Source organism: Panthera pardus, unplaced genomic scaffold, assembly GCF_024362965.1.
Source record: "Panthera pardus isolate Hobbes unplaced genomic scaffold, ASM2436296v1 HiC_scaffold_11, whole genome shotgun sequence".
Lineage (NCBI taxonomy): Eukaryota > Metazoa > Chordata > Mammalia > Carnivora > Felidae > Panthera > Panthera pardus.
The window spans coordinates 61,997,958-62,023,703 of NW_026526666.1; the positions used below are offsets into that span (position 1 = coordinate 61,997,958).

The 25,746-nt window shown below is 48.2% G+C and overlaps 1 long non-coding RNA gene across 1 annotated transcript; it reads left to right on the forward strand.

The window, feature by feature from the left end:
- Positions 1–8,758: 8,758 nt before the first annotated feature.
- On the forward strand, positions 8,759–18,001 carry LOC109266809 (uncharacterized). The gene is made up of 3 exons (XR_002079875.2): positions 8,759–8,869; positions 13,428–13,613; positions 15,787–18,001. It is a non-coding gene; the product is annotated as an uncharacterized LOC109266809 (long non-coding RNA).
- Positions 18,002–25,746: the final 7,745 nt, after the last annotated feature.

Sequence of the window (25,746 nt, forward strand, 5' to 3'; positions counted from 1 at the left end):
TAAGAGACCAATGCAGGGGGAATCACCCGATGTGTAGTAGGTATTAAGTCATGGCAATAATAATAACAGCAACATGATATAGGGCTCACGGTGTGCCAGGCACTGTTCTGTGAACTTCCCACATATTAACTCTTAAAGGTCACATCAACTCTGTAAGGCAAGTAACACCCATATTCTCCCAGTTGACAGAGGAGAAAGCTGAGGCACAAAAAAAGATGAAGAAAGTTGATGAGGGTCACGCAGTGAGCAGGGAGGCTGGGATTTGAACCCTGGTTCTAGAGACGGGGCCTGGAACCATGCCTTCTGTCATGCACGTTGAAAGCTGCATCTCCCGGGTAAGATGAAACTAACTGCCTTTGGACTTCCCCTAAAGCTCATTTTAGAAAATTTCACAAAGGATCCCAGGCCTAGCACCGCCCGCCTTGGTGGCTATTCCCTTAGGGAATGTCGCTCCCCTCCCAGGCCCACCCCTTCAGGCTTTGGACACCCTGGTACCCCTGGCCCACCACCCAGCTTTCCCAGACTGGTACAGAAACTCTCTCAAGTCAGCCGCCTGGATTCTATTTAGACATTCTCCTCAGCAGACCGTGCGCATGCTTTGCAGAGGAGAAGCCGGTACGAGTTTACCCCACATGTCAAAGGACAAGACAAATGGGTGCCCCTCAAGGCACCCTCGTCCCACCTGGCAGCTGGCCATCCACGGGCCCTCAGGCCAGCCCTGACCTCTTGGGGGCCCCTCCGAGCTGGTGAGTCCCTTGCTCCCCCGGTCATCATTTCTCATTCCTCACTTTGGGAAGAAAGAAAGGTCAGTGCTGGGTGGGAGGTAAATTCTAATGCAATCACCTCCATTAGTCAGAAGTGTGCGCCCACCCAGAGGACAGAGGAAGCTGGAACTGACAGGGCGTCTCCTGAAAGCGGGCCTCTGGATGCGGTATGTATAAACTCGGTTTTTCCTGTATGGGATGGAGACACCTCTTGCACGGTGCTGTCCGGGGATGAAATCAGATAAAGGGGCGTTTTTACGAGGAAGGGCGGCCTTCATGCCTTGCACCCTCAGATAATAAGCTTCCTATTTATTGTGCCTTTTCTCAGAACTGGCCCCAAATCAGAGCTCCAACTGTCAGTCACTGGGTGTGAAGAAAACTGGTGGAGCCCCTGCCAGGGCGGAAAGACACCCTGGAACGAGCCCTGGCCTGTCCCCATCCCGGTTGAGCCCGTCACTCGCTGCGTTCCCCGGGGCGAGTCCCCTCTCCACTTATAAACATGCGCTAATAACAATACCAAAGACTTGCGTAGCACCTGCTTTGTGCCGGGCGCTGTTCCAAGAGCTGGCCTATATCGACTCATTTAAATAAAATAAATAAAATAACACGAAGCCCAGATCTCCCCCTTTCCTCCCAGCTCCTCCGGTCAGGGACAAGCAGGTCTGAGCTGGGGTTCCGTAATTACCAAAGGTGTTAATGGCCCTTATCTGCGCCCAGATCATCAGGACGCACGGAGTCCAGCTCGCCGTTGTCAGCACCAGGCCATGGGGGTCTCGGCAGCACCGTGGGCCTGTTTCCCTGAGTCCGGGGTGATTGATGAGGTGTGGGGGCAGCGACTGGACGAGGAACAAATGAGAGAGCCAGCGGGGGCAGGGGTGGCTGAAGAGAGGCGAGGAGCAGCCTGCACGCAAGGCCCCTGGCCCGGGCCTCCCAGACTCGACACCTGAGCCTCCCCGAGCCAGCAGCCAGCTGGGTCCTTTCACTGCAAACCTGGTTCAACTGGGAAAACACTTTTCAGGGGCCTCTCCCCATTTTCAGAGTAGAGTGAGACAGCAGACTTGCTGAGAACAGACCCCATTTCTTTCATGTATTAAATAAGGTCCGGTGCTAACAGCCCACCTCCCACCTCCCTCTGTTCCCTCCCGCTGCTGCCCCAGACCGCTTACTTTCTAAATGAGGGCAGACCCCGTCCCTCCAAACCTTTGTCATCGCTGGCCGGTCCTTCTACCTGGAGCACTCTTCCTTCTCCCCTCCACCTGGCCTGCAGCTTTTTTTTTTTACAGGACCCCAGTTGAAGGTCACCTCATCATCCTTCTAGAAGGTTCCAGTCCCTTCCTCTGAAGGCTCGCTGAGCTGTAGACTTAGGTTGAATCACAGCTCTCCTCATACCGTGTCCTAATCACCTGAGTATATGTGAGAATGCAAAAAGCTCGGTCGTCCATCAGAGACCAGGGTTCAAGTCCTGGTTCAGTGCTTACTAACCTGCATGACCTTGGGCAGATTCATTAACCCCCTTTAACCTCTGTTTCCTGGTCTATAAAACAGGGATAGCAAGGCTTACCTCGGCCACCTGCAGCACGGGGCAGCTGAGACCAGGTAGGGGACAACACCCGCAGGGTGCTTGGCAGGGCACCAGTGCCCATGCCACTCTCTGCTCTGTGTCGCCTCTATGAAATGACCTTCCCCGGGCCTTCCCTGTCACCTCAGACTCAGTCACGTGCTCCTATGGGTAGCCTATGCCCTCCCTATCATTTCCCTTCACAGGTCGTCAGGTACTTTCTCTCCACGGTTCAAAAATGGAAACAACGAAAAATGGTACACTGTGAAAAGCTGGCTTCTCACCATACCCCCCTCAACCTCCCTCCCCTTACCCCACAGGACGTCACTTTTGTTAGTTTCTTGTGTATCCTTCTGGAGTTACTTCGGGCAAATAAAAAATATGGGTTCTTATTTCCCCCTTTCTAACATGAAAAGTAGCACACTGTTCATTTCTCACCTGTTCTGGCCTCTTCGCACCCTACCTTGGAGATTAGTCCTTATCGGTATAAAGAGCATCTCCTCATTCTTTCCTACAGTAGCCTAGGCCTGCACTTTCTGGAATCATATGACTGACCCCGACTGTTGAAAATGCTGCTTGCATATCGCCGCGTTGTAGCTGTGCATGTATATCTACGGGAGAACTTCCAAGAAGCGAGGGAAAGGCAGTCGTGATACAGTGTAATATCTTCCCTAATCCCACCGTAAGCCCCAGGAAATCTAGAACGTCTGTTTCACCCCGCACCGAGCATAGGTCTGAGCCCCCTGCTGGCCCCTGCACCCTCCACCCACACAGCCCAACTCGGAAAGGGATACCGGTACCAGTGAATCTCCTTATCATATCCCTCTAAAAACTAGTCTGCAGTACCCAGGGGCACCGCAAAACTCCAGGGAATGATTTATCCGAATGCTTATGTCAGCTGCCAAATATCAAGATACAAGAAATTGGATCTCCAACCAACCAGGGAGTACAAGGAGCCTTAGACGTTGGCATGGTTGTTTGCCATTTTCCCACCCCTCCCCAGGTCTGGTCCCAACCACACAACTTTCCAAGGCTTGGGGAGTACTCTGGGGTGGCATGCTGGCTCTGTGAGGAGCAATGTCATTTATTCGTCACACAGCAGGCCAGACATGGGACCCGTTCGTTCTCCTTCCTCTTCGTCTCTCGCTGTGTTCTGTTTTTTTCTGGACGACTCTACTGTCTTATACTGAACCTCTCCTCTGTTAAAGGACAGTGCGACTTTCAGAAAGTTAAGGCAAACCTGGCTGCCATACTGATGTAAAGTTAGCATGTGTAAAGATGTATTCAATTCACCAGTGAGGGAGCCAGCCAGATTGCAAAGCTGGGTTGGAGAGTATTTGAAGAGCTGAGAATTGATATATAACTGCTGCAGAGAGAATATTGGAATAAGATTTCTTGTTAGATACCAAACCAGCTCATGTCCTTCAGGACAACAATAACAACAACAACAACAGAGGTGGAATTACTTTTTTTCCATCAGACAAAAATTACTTTATCTCTGGCAGACAAAAATCCACACATCGAAGTAGATTCTCAGAGGGCCTGAACTCTAATCAAGAATAAATAAAATAAATAAATGTTAAAAAAAAAAATTAAAAAAAAAAGGGGGGGCGCCTGGGTGGCTCAGTCGGTTGAGCGTCCGACTTCGGCTCAGGTCATGATCTCGCGTGAGTTCGAGCCCCGCGTCGGGCTCTGTGCTGACAGCTCGGAGCCTGGAGCCCGTTTCAGATTCTGTGTCTCCCTCTCTCTGACCCTCCCCCGTTCATGCTCTGTCTCTCGCTGTCTCAAAAATAAATAAACGTTAAAAAAAAATATTAAAAAAAAAAAAAGAATAAAGAATGTGCCCGACAAGAGTACATTCCCACAGAGCAACAATGGCAGCCACCTCTTGGTTTTTGGAAACAAAGTTTTATTGACACCGCTCGTGCTCATTCATTTACATATTTGCCTTTGGCTGCTTCCCTGCTACAAAGGTATTGTTGAGTAACTGATGGGGAACTTACAGACCACAACACTGAAATATTTACTGTCTAGCCCTTTACAGAAAGCGTTGTAAAGGACTGAATATCCCTGTTGGACACTGCTCTGCATAACAATGAGAAAGCACGGAGACCTGGCCTTATTTCCTTATTTCCGTGTTGGGGATGATTTTTCTTACACCCCTTCTTTCCACTCTCACTTGTCCCCCACCCCTTCTCCAGACAGGTATCAAAGGCCTTCCTACAAAATCATGCACCTTGCATTGTGGATTCTCTGCCTAAAATCTTCCCAAGCCCCCACCACTCCCCAGTTAAGTCGACCTCGTAGGAATCCCTGACCCACTGGGCCCCCAGTCGCCTTCCCCTGTGAGGAGACCCTCCTAGGATGATTCCCACCAGAGCTCTGGGAGCACCTGTGAGGCAGTGCATCTGAGAAGGGCAGGATTCGTTTTTTCCTTTGTGTTGGGGCACCAGAGAAACTTGGGGCACTTCTGGTTCGAGGGAACCGGGGCTGAATAAGGATTAATATCCACCACCCCTGAAGCTTCTAGGGAGAATTAAAGGGGGAACTTGTTTATAGGGCTTGGCACCTGGTAAAGAGCTCAATAAATGTGAGTTTATTCTTATGATCCACTTACCTCGTGCGAATCTGAAAGGATTATGCGTCTGAGCGGAGAAGAGCAGGGAGGAGGAGAGTAGAGGCTGGGGCAGAAGGGAAAATAACAGTGAGGACGACATCTGCTTTCTATTCCCCAGACGCGGGGGCCCAGGCCGCCCGCCTGGTGTAACGTTTCTCCGTTCCATATAAACAGAAAAGATGACTCTCGTAATCTCGGCAACAAAATACGCAGGCATAAAAATGGGTCATATTTTACTTTAATGAGAGAAATGAGGGCCTGTTTCCTTCACACGGAGAGGCCTGGTTTGCTGTAATCAACACCAAATGGGCCTGAGGCTGATCTCTCAAATGATGAAGAGGTGGTTGGGGCTGGAAGAACCTGGGGCCTCGGGAGGTGCTGACACAGCGCCAGCCCTCCAGCCCTGTGTCCCCACCCTACTGCTTCCTCCACACCCAGAGCCAGGTCCTGCTGGACAGAAAGCAGCATTCACCATCCCCCAAGCACTCAGTGGGTGCTTTAAGCACGCAGGCAGTCAGGAAGGGTATTTCAGCCCCACTTTCCAGACCAGAGAAGTAATTACACTCAGCAAGGTAAAGTAATTTGCCTAAGACCTCAGGACTTAGAAGTTATGGGATCCTTCACCATCTGGCATTAACTGGTCTTTCAAATCTCATCTCTCTCCGGCACAACCTCTTTGTGTGGGCACGCGGGACACTTTCCTATTTGTCATTTACACCTGACTCCTGCCTATTCCTGTGCTGGCGTCTCAAACCGCCCCACCCTCCCGTTCCTTCTTTGCTATTGCGGTCTTGTTCAGCTGCCAAAAGTCAACTCAAAATTGAACACGGCCTGGACTACTAGCATAGAGCATGCGTGTGGATGTTGGAATGACCCGGACGGTATTCAAATACCGATTCCCCCATCTAACCCACCTTTTTTCTCTGAGCCCCGGGCGCCCATTTGTAAAATGAGGATAACGACACAGAGTTGTGGTGACGAGTGAATGAGCTGACATATATAACATGCCTCACACAAGGCTTGGCTCTCAGTTCTTGCCTTTCGTACTTCCTGGTTAGAAACACAACATTGCTAGCCACCCGGAAAATAACATAAACAACAAAGGCATTTCAGTGTTGTCCCCTCATGATGAGACTATTACTATCAAAAATAACTATTAAATATCCCCACCCTGGGGCACCCGGGTGGCTTAGGCAGTTAAGCGTCCAACTCTTGGTTTCAGCTCAGGTCATGATCTCGTGGTCTGTGAGTTTGATCCCTGCATCAGGCTCCGTGCTAACAGTGTGGAGCCTGCTTGGGATTCTCTCTCTCTCTCTCTCTCTCTCTCTCTCTCTGCCTATCCCCTGCTTGTGCTCTCTCTCTCTCTCTCAAAATAAATAAATATACTTAAAAAATGCCTCAGGGGTGCCTGGGTGGCTCAGTCAGTTAAGTGTCTGACTCTTGATTTCAGCTCAGGTCATCATCTCACGTTTCGTGAGTTCAAGCCCCACATCGGGCTCTGTGCTGGCAGTGCAGAGCCTGCTTGGGATTCCCTCTCTTTCTCTTCTCTCTCTCTGCCCACCCCCCCCACTCATGCTGTCTCTGTTTCTCTGAAAATAAATAAACATAAAAAATTTTTTAAAAGAAAAATGTCCCAACCCCTCTCCCTGCCAGAGAAACGTTCTCCTCCTCTGTCTGTGTCCACCTGCCCATTTTTGTTTTGGTGGCCACCCCAGTAAAAACCCATGGTGATGATTCCAGGGGCTAGTCCCAGACTGCTGACCCTAGACTTATGACAGACGGTTGTCAGCACCACATAGGGCATCTGCATCTGACCTGTAGGAAAGAAAAAGCCTGGTGCCCAGTGATGATGACAAATTCAGACTATTGTTCCTCCCTTTGTAAGACTTCTTTGGAGGGAACTTCTTTGAAGTTGACATGCCACTGTGAATAAAGAAGGGAATAAGGGGGTCTTTGGGAACTATCAAGATTTGAGGGGAAATTTTTGCGGGATTCTGCATGATAATGACTTGAATAAGTGCTCAGGACCCTCTCTCTGTTCCAGCTCCCAGGGATGAATCAATCACCAGAATGAGGCTAGCTGATTGTAGTAGCTTAGTGAAGACAGATATGGCTGACACCTCAAATACTAGAAAAGAAGACACAGAATGAGGGGTTCATTTCTTGCAATACCAAGGGAAAGGCCCAAAACTCCACTTGAAAAGAGGATTACTTCCCTGGAAGAATCAGTGGTGAAGACCTCAATTATGAGGTCACAAGAAGAAAGCCTGGTGAATCCCCTAGAATCAGGGAGGGGACCCTTCCCTCTAATGAGCTATGTGTAGCTCTAGGAGAGGTCAGCTATTCTATCCGGTGGCTGTGCCCGAAGGCATTGGCAATGTGGGGCTGGGGACACCTCATCTCCACTGGTATGTTAGAAGAAAGAGGCCTCCCTCCTTCATCCCATCTAAACAAACCCATCATCAGTAGCCTACTGGAGAAGAAACTCCTCCCTATCTTCTACTGCCTATCAGTCTCCCCTGGCCTAAAAGACCCCAAGTCCTGGTGTGCATGTCCTCCAAAGCAAGCATTTACAGAGCAGATATTATCAAAGGATCAGAGCCATTGAAGGAAGGAGATCAGTCCCAACAACTAGAACAGGTGGCTTTCAAGGAGGCAAGATGCAGTTAGAATTCTCAAGATGTTGTGAAAGCACATACAAAAAATAACTTTTGGTACTTACATATGCTTTCTGAATTTTAAAATTCAATAGAAAAGTGTAAAACTAAGTGTTAATTTCCCCCAAAATGATTATAGCATTTTAGAAAATTAAATATAGGAAACAACCCACAATATAGAGCGACAAATACATGAAAATCATAAATGAAAAGGTGAGGGACATAAAAGACACATGCAGGACGTCTATTATGTAAGTGATAGAGTTCCAAAAGGGGGACAAGACACAGATGGAGAATTAATAATAGGGGACGGAGTTCCTCACCAAAGTGAGGAAAGATGAGAAAATCCATGTGGAAAGGATGCACTGTGGACAGGAGTAATGTTTAAGTGGCACACACCTAGGGATAGCCTGGCAAAATTACCCAACCCCAAAAACAGAAGAAAGAAAAAATATTTGTAAGCTTCTTGTGGCTGCCATAAAGTTGTATCTCTCAGATCTAAGTTTACCACCAAGGGCACGTAGAAGTCATGCTCCCTGCAGATTAATCATGCGAGGACACAAGGCAGGCCATTTCCTGTGAGACATGGGTCTCCTTCAGGGACAACTTGAGCTCAAGGACTCCCCACAGGCCTGGCCAACCCATCTTGGAGCTATGCTGCAGTCAGAGACCATTCCTACCTCAAGGGCGCTTCCTTTCCAATCTCCTGTTACAGAATTCAGACCTCCATCAGGGGCTCAAGGTTCTGCTGGTCTTCTGTTGCCGTCCCGCTAAATCTCTTACATAGTTAATGCTATCTGTGAGTCATCATGGCTGACCTCAACTAACACAGACATACAGATAGATGGGCGGGGAGAGGTACATAGACAGGCAAAACTAAAAAAAAAAAAAATCTAACTTTCTGTGCAATACTGGTAAATAGAAGACAGTGAATCATAATTTTTAGATCACGGAGAGAAAAAAATATAATGAAAGCATCCCACATTTTACTATATTCTCAGTGAAAGCTGTTAGATACTAGTGGAACTCATAAATATTTCCAGTTATCTGCCTTCGGGGCACACGGGGGCTTGGCATTACTCTGCCCCTTTGCAGTTTGTCATGGTCATATGACATTCTTTGGGCAATGAAAATGTGTGTGTCACTTCTGGGCAGAGGCGTGTCAGGGTTGTGAGACTTCCCGGCACTCTCTCCCCTTGCTGCTCTGATCCGGGAAGCTTGCACTGATACAGAAGTGAAACATGGAGCTCTCACATGCAGGACAACCTTCCCAGTAAGTCTCCTGGACCCAGCCGCAAAGCAAAAGGGAGACTTTTCTTCTGTTAAGCCTTTGAGATTTGGAGAATATTGATTCCCGCAGCATAAACTATTCGATTCCACTAATACAAAAGCCAGAGAAAAAGATGTAAGCTCCGTGAGGGCGCGGCCCTTCACTATCCCCTGTCATACCCACTTGCCCGAGAACATCATGAACTACCACCCTATATACTGGGGTGGTGGCGTTGGTGCTGGATCTTGACATTGAAAGAAATGTTCAGTTACTAAAGAATTAAAAGAGCATGTACCCATGCCCTTAGCTGAGGAAATCACTTGGGGAAGAATTCTAAACACATGAAAATTAAATTAAAACAAAAGTCTCCAGGTAGAAAAGATGACAAGCACAAGAAAGAGCGGTGGGCAGTAAATCTTGTGGTATTTTATGGTTAAATCTAAAAGGAAGATGAATGCTTGGCTGGGAATTGTAATACGAGTTAAGCGAGGATTATTGAAACCGAAGAGGCGTATTGTAAGACAATGTGGGATAATAGAACAAAAGTTCGGAATTTACTTAGCAAAACCCAGGAGGTAAGGGTATGAGGGGGGCCGGGGGCAGGTTCCACAAGGGAGTAGGAAGAAGATGAAGCTCCAACATTTAAGGGTTTCATCACTGTGGCGAGCACGTGGCCAAGGAAAACGTTGAGGCGGGAAAGAATTAGGAAGAGTTATTGGATTTTTATGTAGTGATAGAGAAGCATTTGGCTGGAAAGATGGTTAACCATTACTATATATGATTAAGAGGCCTATTGTTTGATCATTCAGTGGACCAATAGTTATTGAGTACCTAGCATATGCTGAGTATTTTTATAGGTGTTAGGGCTGTATTGGTGAATACATCAGTAAATAAAACAGACAAGGTTCCTACTCTCACTCTCAAGAAGGAATGGACGGGTCATCAAACAAATAACAACATAATATCAGATGGTCATGACCACCATTTCTTTTCCTTGACTAAAACCTGAGGAAAGAATAGAAATTATCTGTGGGAAGATGAGGAGACCAGTTTTCTAGGCAGAAAACTTAAGGCAGTGATAAGTTTGGTATGTTCAAGTAGCAGAAGGAAGGTCATATCGACCGGAGCTTGTGTGTGTGTCCAGGGTGGGGGTGGGGGCATCACGATACCAGTTCACAAAAGTGACAGATCACAGAGAACTCCATGAGGCTGAGTAAGAATGCGGGATTGTTCCAAATGTATTGGAAAGCAATTGAGGGGTTTTAGGAAAGGGAGTGTCATGATGTGATTTAAGATCATGGGCTGATATGCACAGAAAGGGTCATAGAGGCCAGGGCAAGAGTGAAAGCAGGGACACCAACTAGGACACAATGGTAGCTTGGACCAGACAGTGGAATGGGCATGGAAAATAGCGGCCAGATTGGGATTCTTTTGAAGATACAGGTAATGGAACCTGGCAATGGATTAGCTGTCCTAAGTGAGGGGAAGGAAAGAATTGAAGTTAACTCAGTATTGTTGACTTGAGCACTTGAGTAGAAGACTCAGGGACAACCGATTGGGGGCTGGAGAGAGGGGAAGGTAAGTCATAAGCAAAGCTATGTTTAGGCAAATTCCATCTGAGATGCCTATTAGACACCCAGGGAAAGATGTATCCGAGCTCACATTTGGATACATGGGCTGAGTCAGAACCCAGGGGTGGGGGTGAACAGTCATCAGAGAGGAGGCATCCGAAACCAAAGGAAGACTCAGGCTACTGTATTTCCACAGCTATTATATGTAAAGCACCTAGCCTGGGACTTAACACATGGTAGGTGCTCAATAAGTGATTTCTTCCCCCTTTCTCCTGGGGATGATTGAAGATGGTCTCCAGAATGAATCCTGAGCTGAACGTCAGGAGACTAGACCAGGGAAGAGTCCTGACATAGGCAGGATGTGTCAGCTTCTGGTCCTCAGTTCTCTCAGCAATTACAAGAAAGTAATGGCCATCAGCAGTGCTGATCTGGGGATGGCACAGGATGGGAAAGGAATACAGTGAAGCATGTGGAAATTTTAGGGGGTGATGGGTATGTTCTTTACATTGTGCTGATGGTTTCACAGGTTTGTACATATCCCAGAACTCATCACATTGGACACTTGACGAGTATGGATTATTTTATGTCAATTATACCTCAATAATGCTGCTAAAATAAAATTAAAGGGAACAGTTTCTGCTTTATTTATCTCCCTGGGTTGTCAGGTCTAGGATTAAATAATAGGATTAAATGATAACTATAGGGGTGCCTGGGTGGCTCAGTCGGTTGAGCGTCCGACCTCGGCTCAGGTCATGATCTCACGGTCCGTGAGTTCGAGCCCCGCATCAGGGCTCTGTGCTGATAGCTCGGAGCCTGGAACCTGCTTCGGATTCTGTGTCTCCCTCTCTCTGATCCTCCCCTGTTCATGCTCTGTCTCTCAAAAATAAATAAACATTAAAAAAATTTTAAATGATAATTATAGAAGCGCTTGAAATAATAAAAACTAGACAGATGGAGCATGTTCTATTGCTGCTGACTTTTTGCTCCCTGTAAATAGGCACTGACTTATTCAGGAGCAGAAAGTAAGAGCTACAGGGTACATGGAGGAAAAATATGAAGATTTTCCTAAAAAAAGACAAACCAGACGGGAAGGGGACTGTATTAGTCAGGGTTCTCCAGAGAAACAGAACCAACGCGGGAGATGTGATTTATTACACAGAATTGGCTCGTGCAATTATGGAGGCTGGAAAGTCCTCAGATTTTCAGTCAGCAAGCTGGAGACCCAGGAGAGCCAACGGTCTAGTTCTTTTTTTTAATTATTATTATTATTTTTAATGTTTATTTATTTGGGAGACAGAGCACAAGCGGGGGGAGGGGCAGAGAGAGAGGGAGGGAGACACAGAATCCAAAGCAGGCTCCAGGCTCTGAGCTGTCAGCACAGAGCCCGACGTGGGGCTCGAACCCATGAACCGTGAGATTATGACCCGAGCCGAAATCGGACACTTAACCGACTGAGCCACCCAGGCGCCCCTACCAATGCTCTAGTTCTAGTCTGAGTCCACAGGCCTAAGAACCAGGAGAGCTGGTGGTATAGATCCAGTTGGAACTTGGAGGTTCAAGCCCCAGGGTGACTGGGTGTGTTAGGCCCAGCGTGAAGACAGGAAAAATCAAGGCCCCAGCCCAAAAGTAGTCAGGCAGGAAGAACGCCCTCTTACTGTTTCTTTGCTCTATTCAGGCCTTCAACTGATTGGATGAGCCTCTCATTAGGGAGAGCAATCTGCTTTACTAAATCCACAAACCCAAATGCCGATCTCATTCAAAACCCCCTCACAAGCACAGTAATGTTTGACTAAGCATCTAGGCATCCCACAGCCCAATCAAGTTGACAGAAGAATTAGCCATCACGGGGACTATTACTTATTGAGTTACTATTTACAGCAAACCTCTATTATACCCCTGTCACAGATAAAACCCAAAGGGACCAAGAGGTGGCATCGCCTGCCCCAGAACACAGGGCTGCCAAAATGACAGAGCCGGCTTTAAACTTCATTTCATCTGGGGCGCCTGGGTGTCTCAGTCGGTTAAGCGTCCGACTTCGGCTCAGGTCACGATCTCGCGGTATGTGAGTTCAAGCCCCGCGTCGGGCTCTGTGCTGACAGCTCAGAGCCTGGAGCCTGTTTCAGATTCTGTGTCTCCCTCTCTCTCTGACCCTCCCCCATTCATGCTCTGTCTCTCTCTGTCTCAAAAATAAATAAATGTTAAAAAAAATTAAAAAAAAAAAAAAAACTTCATTTCATCTAAGTCCGCTGTACCAAACTCCACTTCTTAGAATCCCAAAGCTCAGAGTTGAATGAGCCCTTAGGGATTAGCTAGTCCCTATCCTTGGTTTTGCAGAAATCCAGAGGCGAAGTGACAAGTTCAGGTGGCACGCAAACTGTTGAGAGAGCCCGCAGCTCCTGCCCCGTCACACCATCACTGCCGGTGTTGGGTTTGGGTGGAATCAGACTCCGTCTTTGGCCACTTCCAAGTCCAGCCTGGGAGGGAGGAAAATCCTACTCTGGGATCATGTTCTGCCCTCGTGGCCTCACCAGAGAATGTTCCAATGGCTGAGCCCCATCCTGCCCTCTCACCATTTCCCCCCCATCTTTCCCAGACTGCCCTAGTCATTTTTTTCTTGGAGGAAAAAATGACACGCAGACATCCAAAATTCAGGAGTGTGGGGCTGTCTACTGGGGTCATCTCCTTTCCTGCAGGCTAGTTGCTCTTGGGGGAAAAGTCATGTCCATAAGGTTATAAATGACTGGATCCCAAGGATCCTAGTGAGCTCCAGAGAAGAAATAAGGGGAAGAAAGCCTAGTGGGGAAGGGAAAGGTTGAAGGATTCTCTACCTGAAAGATACCATCCTGGGGAAAGTTTTTTCCATGCTAATACTAGCCGGCATTTATCGAGAACTTACTGAGCAGTCAGCCACAATTCTAGGGGACTCAGGTTGTCTCAGTTATCACAACCACTCAACAAGGTATGTACTTTTATGACCCCATTTTTTACAGAGAAGAAACTGAGGCACAAAGGTGTTAAGTAACTTTCCCAGGAGCACACAGCTGATGGCTGGTGGAGCTGATTTTCCACCTCTGGCAGCTCGACTTCAGAACCTGCGCACTAACGCTTACACAACGGTTTCCGGTTTGCACAGTGCGTTTCCACCAGTTATCTCATCGGATTTGCATACCACACCTGTGAGTCAAGTTTTGCTCTCTGCATTGGTTTCCTTCTTTATAAAATGAAGTTCACAGGGTGAAGAGACTCGCCCAAGTCCATCCAACAAATCAATGGTTGATACTCATTGATTCATTCAAAAAAATGTTTATCGGGGCGCCTGGGTGGCTCAGTCGGTTAAGCGGCTGACTTCAGCTCAGGTCATGATCTCGCGGTCCGTGAGTTAGAGCCCCGCGTCGGGCTCTGTGCTGACGGCTCAGAGCCTGGAGCCTGTTTCGCATTCTGTGTCTCCCTCTCTCTCTGCCCCTCCCCCGTTCATGCTCTGTCTCTTTCTGTCTCAAAAATAAATAAACGTTAAAAAATATATATATATTTATCGAACACCCACTAAAGGGTAGGCACAGCCACTGCCTTCAGGAAACCATAGGCTGTCCAGGGAGCTAGGCAATTACAATACAGTCTGACTTTTTTTTATTGTTTTAATTTTTATTTTATCATTTTTACTAAAGTGTAACAATGCAGTAAGGCATGCAAATCAAAGTGTGCAGTTCAATGAATATTCAATATGAACACATACGCATATACACATGTCTATGTGCCAACGTGCATAGGTATATATCTCTGAATCAAGATATAGACTATTTCCAGTTCCACACAAGGCTCCTTGATACCAAGGTCACTGTTATTCTGGCCTGTTTTCACCATGAATCTGTCGCGCTGGTTTCCAGCTTCATTGAAATGGACTCGGACAGTGCATACTCGTTCATACCTGGCTTTCCTTCCCCAACATTCACCCATGCTGCCGGTGTCATAGCTTTTTTTCCTTTGATTGCTGCACTGTATGGTCCTGTTTGACCACACCCGTGCACGGCAGGCTTGCTCTCTGGGAAGCCAACTCGGAGGCGGATTTGTAGGCAGAATGGCTACTGAGAAGTGCCCTTGGGTTGACAGCTGCAGACAGGAGAGACAAGAAGCAGGACGGGGAGCGGGGAGATATTCAGAGTTTGGTGCAGACCCAAGGACCACCTCAGCCAACCCCACGAGGAGCCTGGAAGCTAAAACAGCCTGTGTTAGCCGTGCTGTGCGGCTGTGGCAAAGCGGCCGTCTGCGGCCCAGGCAGATCTGGAAGGGCCAGAGAGCCTGAAGGTTGGCTGCTGGCAGCCGTCCCAACAGCTGGGGCAAGCCCCACCTTGAAGAGGGATCTGGGCAGCACCTGGCCGTGCCCACGCTTTGATATATTTCTCCATTCTCTGGTTGATGGACATTTGGGTGGGTTCCACTTTGCACTATTATGAATCATGCTGCTATGAACGTTCTTACAAATGTCTTTTGATGGACATAACCACTTGTTTCTGTTGGAGATATAACTAGGAACAGAATTGCTTGATCAGTCATAGGGCATATATCAATTTACACTTTCACCAGCCATGTAAGAGAGTTTCCATTATTCCAACGCCTAGGATTAAAGTCTCTACAATTGTAGCCATTTTTGTGGGTGGGTATTTCGTGGCATCTCGTTATGGTTTTGATTTGCATTTCCCTGACCGGCTTAACACAGAGCCATCAAATATCTGCCTAAGCCACCGTGTCTGGTCAGCGTGCAGCCAAACTTGAACCCCAGGTAGGTCGTTCTAGAGACGCTATGTCTCTCTCCGTGCGTGTTTCCGCCGGGGAGTATCTATTTCTAAAGACTGAACTACTCCTGAAGCAATTGGTGACTCCCTCCCTGGGAGTCTGGTTTTGTGGTATGTATTCGTGTCCCCCTGGGGCAGAGGCTGACAGCCAGTCCCCACTTCCTTCTTGCTTCATACGCTTTCTGATCAGGTGTCTGATGACTATGTGCTTAGGGGAAAAGACAGTGAAACACAGGAGACGCCACTCAGGCTGCTGAGACTCATTTTCAGGGTCTTCAATAATGTCATGAAGCAATTGAACTTGCCGACACCGGAACTCCCGTAATGCAAACATCCTAAAGTACACAATGACAAATTTTCTTAGTATTTAAGCCATTTGAGTTAGTCTTCTGTTACTTGTAGCCAAAAACATCCTAACTCCCTCTTTCCCACACCTCAGCTCCAACAGATTGGTACTTTTCTTCATGGGACTTCTCCTTACAATGTGGAGATTATATAATAACATAATATAATAACATAGATTATTTATAATAACATAGATTATTTCGATTCTATGCAGAGCAACTCTAAACGGTAGGATTCGTGTCAACTCCATTTCCTAGATGAGGAAACTACGGAAACAAATCTCAGCTTCCTGAGGACTTGAACATCTCAAAGGGTTCTTCCTAGCAATGACTTCATTTTTCAGAAACTACAGCCAAGAGCCAGAGAGAGGAAATATCTTGCTTATGGTCCCACAACTAGTGAGTAGAACACCTGAACTCAGTAGATCCTCATAGAAAACAATTCTTTCCTTCCAAGAAATTAACATACAAACGTTCAACTGGGCACTCTGGGAAGCCAGAACACCCAGCCACTCCACATTTTAATTGCTCTATATCAACAGTCTTCTGCTTCCGAGGATGCCAGTCGGAACGTCTCCTGCACATCTCACAGAGGACACATATTCTGACACCAAGGAGAAAATGAAAGCAACTCCCTGTCCAAGACTCATAAAGTCATCGCCTCTGCATAAATATACAGGTTTCCCTGAAGCTGGAGACTCGCTGAATGGCAGAGCTGGTGTACAGAGAACGGAGACCTGAGCTGAGCTCAGGTTCCTTCCCTCCCCACCCCCTCCCCCCACCCCCTGCCTCTAGGAGAGGGCAGAGGAGCCTGGCTCCTGGCTCAGATTCTCCTAAGAGCACTGCAGGCCTGGGTGGCTCAGCAAGTTCAGCATCCGACTCTGGACTTCTGCTCAGGTCGTGATCTCACGGTTCATGAGATCGAGCCCTGCGTCAGGTGCTGTGCTGACAGCATGAAGCCTGCTTGGGATTCTCTCTCTCTCTCTCTCTCTCTCTCTCTCTCTCTCAAGATAAATAAACAAACAAACAAAAAGGAAACAAAAAGAACTTCAGGTGTCTCTCGTGCTCTCAGAGCTCTGAAGCTCCTCAGATTCCATCCTCTTCCACCGGGACCCTGCTTCCCTCTCTTCTCTGGAGCCACCAACATTCTCTCTTCCTTCTGGAGAGCTCAGTCACCCCATCCCCCCTGCTGGCTGTGAGGAAGTCACCATCTACCAGCTCCACAGACACACTCTTATTTGCTGCCCCTAAAATTAAGCCCTTGACCCTTCTCTTATGTGAGTCGTACTGGGAGATTTTAACACAAAGGCCATTTGGCTGAGAGGCTTTTGGCATTACTGAGAGAGGAACGGACAGGGGGCCACTGCAGGGCCTCCCTCACACAGCAACTCCCAGGCCTTGTTAAGGACCTTGTACTTACCCAGAAGGCAAAGGGAAGCCACTGAGTCATTTTAAGCAGGAGTGCAGCAAGATCCCATCTGGGTTCTAGAAAAACCACTCTTGTGGCCAAGGGAAAGTTGGGGAGGACAAGGGACAAGACTAGAGACAAAGGGCAATCATTTGGGCTGCTTTGTCAGGTAAGGAGTTCCTTGTCACTGAAGCATGCAAACGAGATAGAGAAGCCATAAGGAAGATTCCTGCAAAGACACACGGTTGGACTAGCTCGTGCCTGAGGTCCCTTCCAGCTTGGAACCACCAAGAGAAAACCTCCCTGCCCCAACCCAAACTCCACTCCTCTTAAGCTCACAAGCTGGGACTGCAGTGTCCCCATCCATGCCTGAGTAGGTTTCTGTCTCCATGGCATATTTGAGGTGCTCAGCCAGTGCCCCCCATGGGGACAAGGGGCGGTCCCATTTTGTTGTGCAACAGCTCATAAATCCAGGAATTACAAACAAAGAGAATTCTGTTATAGGTATATGCCATTTGAAATACAATCTCTGTAAGGGCTTTATGTTTGTCATGAATTTTATAAATTGTTGCAGTAATTAACAGGGCATAAAACAGGCTTCCTACCCCATCCGGGAAGGCCTTCCTGAATGCTCCATTGTCAGATGTGCCTCTCAGGCCCTCAGAATGGCGGTGCCCTGGGTGATGCTGGGTGTGGGATTGAGGGTGGGGGCTGCAACCCTGGGAAAAACGCCTTCATTCACGGGCGGTAGTTTAATGGGCTCATTTTAGGTGGCTTAGAGAATGACATCAAGATTTATCTCCTGGGCCCTTCCCTCAATAAATTAGAATGGGGCCCGGGGCCCGGGAGACAATTAAGACCCTCTCCCACGTTTCCATCCAAAGCTGGGCAATGAGAAGTGTTTTCTTCGTTGCTCTGACTGCATGCGTTTGGGGGATTTTGCCACTTTTTTCCCCCTTGTTTTCTTTCTCTCTGGGAAAACCGTCAAGTGCTGTATGGAAAATAAAGACCCCAATTCATGAGCACAGGTTTGATTTCTTTCTGGAAAATAGTACCTTCTCGAAGTCTGAAATGACCCAGAGAGTTATTCCTAGCCCTCCCTGGAGAATGCTATCTCTCTCCACGTAGCTTTGCAGGATGTTGGGAGACAGTCAACAAGCTCAGTGTCCTTGGGACTCCCTCGTCATGGCTTTTTCATTAAGGAATATTTCAGGCAGACAAAAAAGTATAATTGGTATGAATACTATTTATGAACCCACTATCTGGCTGAAAATAGAAAACATTGCAGGTCACAATGAAGCCCCCTGGCCCCTCTCCCATTTTCCAATAATGTGTCCTGTGGGATTTTAGCAGGGAAGGGACATGGTCAGATGAGATCGGGTTGCCCACTGTGACCGATCCACAGAGTGGGTCCATAGAGGAACCAAGGCTGGTTGTGAGACACCAGGCCGAACACCGGAAGGGTGTTCGATGGTCAGACCAAAGACCATAGCACTCCAGGCCCCACCCTGCACCCCTTAATGCTGAGCACGGAAAATCAACAGGTAAATGAAATTTGTGAGTGACAATGGCGATTGATACCGCTATCTCACCTTTAATCAACCCGGTATTTTTCAAGCTCACTAAATCACCAAATCCTCCCCGTAACTCTTTATTTCATTCCAATTTGACATATAGGGAAAGGGATACTCAAGAGAATGAAATAATTTTCCCAAGACAGTGCTGTTGGTTTGGGGTCCTGGCTAATGCCCCTATAGCTCTTTCCTTGACCTTGAGTCACCCCGTAACACCTAGGACAGACCCTGGCACGTACAGGTTGTGCTCTCTCAGCACTTTCTGTACAAATGGTCGCTCCTTCTACACATCCATCCTCTCTATTCTTTGGAGATGTAATCGTACGTTGCCTGTGTCATTTTTCGGACGCTTTTGTACATAAAATCACTCACAATGATATGTTTTCTAACTTGGAAGTAAGCTCCTCGAAGTGGGGAGAGATCATGTTTCTTATCTCCTGGCACAAAATAAGAAATCATAACTATAATTAGATAACGGGCATAGGCTTCTACAACCAGAAGAGATATTTGAGGACATCTGGTTAAATACCTTCCTTTTACAAATGAGGAACCTGCGATTTGGAGAGGAAAAAACAAAAAAAAAAAATGCCTGGTCATGGTCCCTAGGGTGTGTGAGGAGGACGTTGTACATGTGTCCTGTGGCCACTTTCTCCCAGATTCTTTAGCCAGACCATATTAGAAACCTCCGGATGTGCCAGGCTCCAGGACGGGCACTGGGATACCACAGGCAACAAGATTCACACTGTAGCCCAGGGGTCACAGTAGCTTCGGGGACAGCCCCACTGGAAGAAGCCACACCACAGAAGAAAGTCAGGAGAGGCAGAGCCTGTGGGGAAGGGAAGAGCTGGTACCCAAAGTAAAGACTTTCAGCTTCTAATTTTACACTCTGGGGCAACCGAACACATTTCCCCTTTCTTGACCTCAAGCACTCCCAAAATCAGAGGAAGGGAACCAGCATCTCTTGGAACCTCTGACTTATAATGGAGAAGTCCTGGCTTCGAGAAGCCTGGAAGCCGGCTGTCTATTCTCCCAGTGAGTGCAGAAATTCCAGCCACAGGTCCTACCGAGCACTCCTAGGGTGGGACCCTCACTGTTGTTGGGCGAAGGTTTAGAGCAAAAGACTTGGGGGAGAGAGATAGCATCTCCCAGGGAATAGGGGCAAGTTGGTTTGTTGGCCCATCTAATACAGACAACACCTCCCCCAGGGCAAGGGTCAGGCAGGTTTGCAAGCAGCCAGCCCATTATCAAAGATTTCTTTCCCTAAACCCAAGCCTCCTCTGCTGTGAAGCACACCTCTTAGAAGTATAGCACCTATCCGGGCCACTTTGCATCAGCGCCAGGGGGCCTGAGGGACAAGAGGAAATTGACATGCATGCGAGGCTTATGCTGCCTTTGTCTGTAACCCAGGAGTTACCCGTCCCCTCCCTGCATCCGTGAAATAGTGGAGGCTAACTCGTGAGCTTGGAAGTAGGATAAAGTCTCAGACTCCTCTCCCTGCTGTTTTCTAAGCCAGCCCCTCCGGTGTTTGTGTTATTCCTAGACAGTCAAGTCCCTTCTTTTCAGTTTTGTTGTTTTGGTTGTTGTTAGAGCAGATTTAAGCTGGAGTAGCTTTAAGCTTTGTTAGAGTAAAGCCTTTAGGGGCTGGCTGCAACCGTATGGTGACCACCTGACCTGGTTTGTCCCACATTGTCATTCCATTTATTCCTGCTGTCCTGGCATACCTATTAATAACACTCCTTTTCATTCCCAAAAGTGTCCTAGTTTGGATGACACATTATATGGACACCCTAATTAAAGGGAGCTTGAATGACTAATCTAGCCACCAGCCCCAGGGCGACAGCCCCCATATGCCTGTAGTATCTTCCTGCCAAAATGATAGGGTACAAGGTAAGGCTTCATGCTCCAGTATAAAAACGTCATGGCTTTGGCAAGCTGTTTAACCTCTTTGTGCCTTCATTTCTTTACCTGTAAAATGAGTATAATAATAGTGATGAGCTTTGGGGGTGAAGGTGGGGTGGTGGTGGGGGGGGGGGTCTGGAGCCGACAACCAAGAAAAGAATTCTTGAAGACGTCTTTGGTGCAAAAAGGTGATTTTATTAAAGCATGGGGACAGGACCCGTGGGCAGAAAGAGCTGAATGGCTGGTTTTATACTATGGAGCTGGGGAGGTAAAGTCAAAAGGGAGGCCTCCAGAGGGACTCTGACACTCTGAAGAGGACCTGAGCCCTTGCTATTGTCAAGCTAAGGTTCTTTTCCCTCTAGTAAGGCGTTAACATTAGGACAGTAGGGGGTTCCTGGAGAAACGCTATACTCTGTATTTGCCTCAAGTATTTATCAATGGGCTGCAGGTTGTGAAAAATGTAATTCTACCTGCCATTTCCTTCTTGCCTTTGTTCCCAGGATCACTATGGAGGGGTGATGTTAGGGCTCCAGGAAACTGAGTCTATAGGTTTCTGAAGATGAGGCTATTGATAAGATTGCCTTTTTCTTGTAATTTAGCAAGACATCTGTAAACTGATGGAGACTCATGTCCTGCACGACTGTGATCTCTATCAGTTAGCTATTTGTTCTCTTTCCTCTCCTTTGTCCCTGGGTAGCCAGGAGTGCTGGAGGAATGTCACACACACATCCCACCTGGCTGGTGGGGGGTGGGGGGGGGGCGTGGGGGGGTGGGGGGATGCACTAGCTTACATTCTGTCCTCAGCCCACCCCAAGCTCCCTCATCAACAGGATCTACCTCATAAGATTATTTTAAGATTAAGTCAGCGAATATATGCAAATGCAAAAGACGCAGGGCAATGCCTCACACCTGGTAAATATCATGTATTATTACCATTTGTGCTCTCATTACCTTTAGCACCGGCATCTTCATTTAACCACAAGTTCCCCGACTTCTTTGGCCATTTGTCAGCAACCACTGATCTGGTTCAAGCATTCACAGACCTAGAAAGAACCCTCAGTGGGTAGGCACACCAGGTCTGCGGTTCCAAGCAAGACTGTATTCCTTCCAGTTCTGGATGGCCGCTCACTTGGCTTCTCACGAGAGCCACGGGAGGGCTCGTCTGTAAGAGAGTCACAGAAGCGTGCAGTAAATAATTATGAATAAATAAGGGCAGCGTCCTGCCTGTAAATCTGTATCTAGTTCATGAGTCCAAACTTTCACCATTTTCTAGGTACATGGTGAAGGGGTGGGTGTATATCCATATACCCATGTTTTGCTAAGGGCTCTACTCCATATCTAAGAGGAAAAGGGGTGCTATTAATATATAGGCCAGGACTATAGGCATAAACGAGGGCTGTGTGAGGCTAATCAGATCACTCGGTCAACTGGGAATAACACACACAACCGAACAGTTTGCCTTAGGAGCTAGTACGCCCCGGTGTCCGTGTCTCTCAGCAGACTTTGTTGGGTTGTGGGCGGAGAGCAGGAGTCCCTCTTGTTGTAACAGGCTCATGCCCTGGCCAAACAACTGAAGCGCAGGGCAGCATTTCAGTTACAAATCAAGCTCTCTAGGTCTTGTTAAGGTCCCTTCCAACTCTGCTGGGTTGGCCAGTGGGGGAGTCTCCGATTCTGTGCACTCTATAAAAGGCAGGACATTTTTATGGCCCTGGGGGACAATAAATGTTAAAACACCAAAGGTGGCAATATAACAAGTATGCAAAACATCCCGAATGGTCTTAAATCTCCGAGCAACATGGCTTGTGTTTGATTGTCTTCGAGTCCTGACAAGTATAATGAATCGTCCAATATGCTCTCCACCAGGGCATCAGGGAGGAAGCGTTGGGCATGTCAAGTATGAAATATTCCTCTTTTTAAAATTCATTTGTTTCCCCGTGAAACCCGAGCTGCCTCGCACACTCCAAGTGAGTGCCTGCACCCCTTGTGAGGAGAGCAACCTGGGACGTTGCTATGAGGATTTGTAAAAGAAAGACCTCTGGGATTCAGTCCCCAGGGCCATGAGCTGTAGAAGGTGGTCACCGGGCAGAATATTTGTCCCTTCTGCGAATTGCTGGTCAGACTGAGAGCTGACATCCTGTTGACTTCTCACATGGCTTTCCTTGACCAGGGGAGCTACAGAAATAATAACAACAACAATAATAGCAGTTAGGTCTACCATTTTATTGTGCAGGTGTTTGTGACAGTTAGGTCCTCAGGGCAGCAGACACTGGGACGAGTTGGGGACATAAGTAGCATATTAGGGGCCATGTCTGTAAAAGTTAAAAAGAAGGAGCGGGGGGAAGTGGGCAGGGAAAGACTTTAGACCAGGATATGGATCTTCTGGCACCTGGGAAAGGAAATCAGGGAGGAAGCAGGATTGGTGGGGAGTTGACCCCAAAAGCAATGCAGAACTGACAACAGACCGGCCAAGCCAATGGGGAGCTCTGCAGCAAAGAAGGCCCGTGACAGGACCCCCACACTGGACAGAAATGGCCCAGACTCCAATAGCCCCAAGTGCCCAGTCGTTGGCTGGGGCTGCCCAAGAAGGACAGGGTCTCAGGTCAGAGGCTGAGGCAGATCCTGGAGGGGCTGCAGCTGGAGGCCTCAGACCTCCACGGCCACCACGGTATTATTCTACCTGTTTTAGCACGGACAGCATAACGGAGACCCAGAGAGGTAGTTGCCCAAGTGTACACAGTGAGTAAGCTGTGGAGAAGAACTTGATTTTGTACAGACCTGGTTTCAAAGGTCTGCCCCCTTAGAGCCATCCAGAAGTACAGTGAGAAGGAGGCAGAATCTCGCGGGATCCCAGAAGAACGGGCGGCACTTGGGGCTCTGGGGATAAACACCCCAGGGGGAGGGGGCCGTCCAGGCTCCCACACAATCATCACGCGTGGGAGAGCAGGGAGGGACGGCTTTCCGGGGGCACCTCTGCCTGGTGTTGGAGTCTAACCTGTAGCCACCATTCAAACGCGGTGCATGTTGGTGCCTCGTTACCAGGGGTTTCTGACCTACTGACTCAGCGACTTCATCCCAACGTGAAGTGCAGAGTGTGGGGGCAGTGAGAGCAATTCTCACTCTCTGCCACCCTCCGGAGTGCAAGACATGACCTCTCCCAGCCTCCCTGGTCCATCGTATCCACTCGTTTATGGACCACACTTCCCAGAGGGCCCTTCCTCTCCTGTTCCAGGAACTAGACCGGGGGCCGCAGACACCTCCCCAGACAGAGGTGCGCACAGAAAAGCTACGAATGGAGGGCCCAAGACCGGCTTCCTCCTAGCTCCGTGTTTCTGAGCATGACACCTAGGCTGTGCCTGTCCTCACCTTGAACTTCTGGACACCCCAGTGCCCAACAGGCTCCAGCCCTTGCTGTTGGGCTCCAAGTCAACCCCTGGCCTAGCATCTGTGTTCCGTTCTCTCCTCCAGCCTCCTCGACCGGCCTGGATAGCTGAGAGCCTCATAGCATGGACACCGTGAAACCCTCCTGGATGAGGCCCAGAACTGAAGGTTCTGCTGAAATGCAGCCCCGAAGGTCTCCACCACCCAAGTGCAGCTCACATCTTATATGCTGAGATGGAGAACACTTCGAGGCACGAGAGTGCGTCTGGCTGAGCTGAAATGAATTGGGTTCGGCATCTTACGGGCTCTGGAGTATGCGGTAGTCAGAACAGGAGTGTCTGTCCTTGAGCTGCTGTCAGAGAACCTACATTCACACCCAAGAGGACGGGATCTAACCGCTGACCAAGGTCTTCCCTGGGGAAGCAGATGGATGGAAAGAGTGTCAGCCTGGTATCAGGAGGACTTGGATTTCCATCCGCTTCCTCGGGAGCCTTGGGCAGACCACTTAGTCTCTGTGAGCCTCAGTTATCCCTTCTGCATAATATGACTAACTGTGTTTTTTTTTTAATTTTTTAAATGTTTATTTATTTTTGAGAGAAAGAGAGCGTGAGCAGGAGAGGGGCAGAGAGAGAGGGAGACACAGAATCTGAAACGGGCTCCAGGCTCTGAGCGGTCAGCACAGGGCTCAAACTCACAAGCCAAGAGTTCATGACCTGAGCCGAAGTCGGACGCTTCACTGACTGAGCCACCCTGGTGCCCCCAACTCATCATGTTTTGAAGGTTAAAAAGCTAATGTACAGAAAGCTCGTAGCTGCTTTGAGTCACCAGATGATTCTAAGGTTTAGTGAGAAATAAATACAAAATGTCTATGTCGACTACACTTTAACAACCACCACCACCACAACAACAACAAAGATCATCATCAACAATAAAAAGTCTAATAAAGGGGCAACTGGGTGGCTCAGTCGGTTAAGCGTCCGACTTCGGCTCAGGTCCTGATCTCACGGTTCATGAGTCAGAGCCCCATGTCAGGCTCTGTGCTGACAGCTCAGAGCCTGGAGCCTGCTTCCCATTCTGTGTCTCCCTCTCTCTCTGCCCCTCCCCTGCTTGTGCTCTCGCTCTCTCTCTCTCTCTCAAAAATAAACATTAAAAAAAAAGTCTAATAAAATACCTAGAGGATGGTAGGTACAAAATAAATTATGCTTGTTGAACGTATGATTATCTACTATTTGCCAATAGTAACTCTTCATAAATAATCCCACAATGATTTCTATTTTATGGAACATTTACAAACCTGTTATCCTATTTGACCTTTCAACCTGGTCAACAAGACCCTTTGTATCTCCATTTTACAGAGCTGTAAACGGAGATTTAAATGGCTGGCCTCCAGGTGCCTTGCTTAGGGTCACACTGCCCCACAGCCAAGAAACGGACTCTTTTTCCAGACCTTTCATCCCGCAAACCTGGCCTGTTTCCCTGCTTCTCCTGGCCCCCATCTCCCCATCGCACAGTTCTGTGAATTCCAGGAGACCAGAAATCCCATTTCCTATTGTGTTTGGAAACTAGGAGAACAGGCAGTTAAAGGGACAGGCCTCCGGTCATCCCCAGGCCAGAATAAGAGGAAGAACTGGTTTCTGTCATCGAGCCAGGCTTCCAGACGATGCTCTGAGGGGAGCTTGGCAGTATCTCAGGCAGCTGGGTTGAATCTCACACACGCCCTGAGAGGCAAGCTCAGGAATAAACTCATTTTACAGATAAGGACAATTCAATGCCAAGAAGGAAAAGAAATGCACCATGGTGACGTGCAAAGAGCCTGGACAGGGGATCAGGAGCCCTGAGGTTAAAGTCCCAGCGCAGGCATGGACACATCATGAGGCCATGCCTAAGTCCTAGCTCTCTTCCCACCTCAGTTTCTT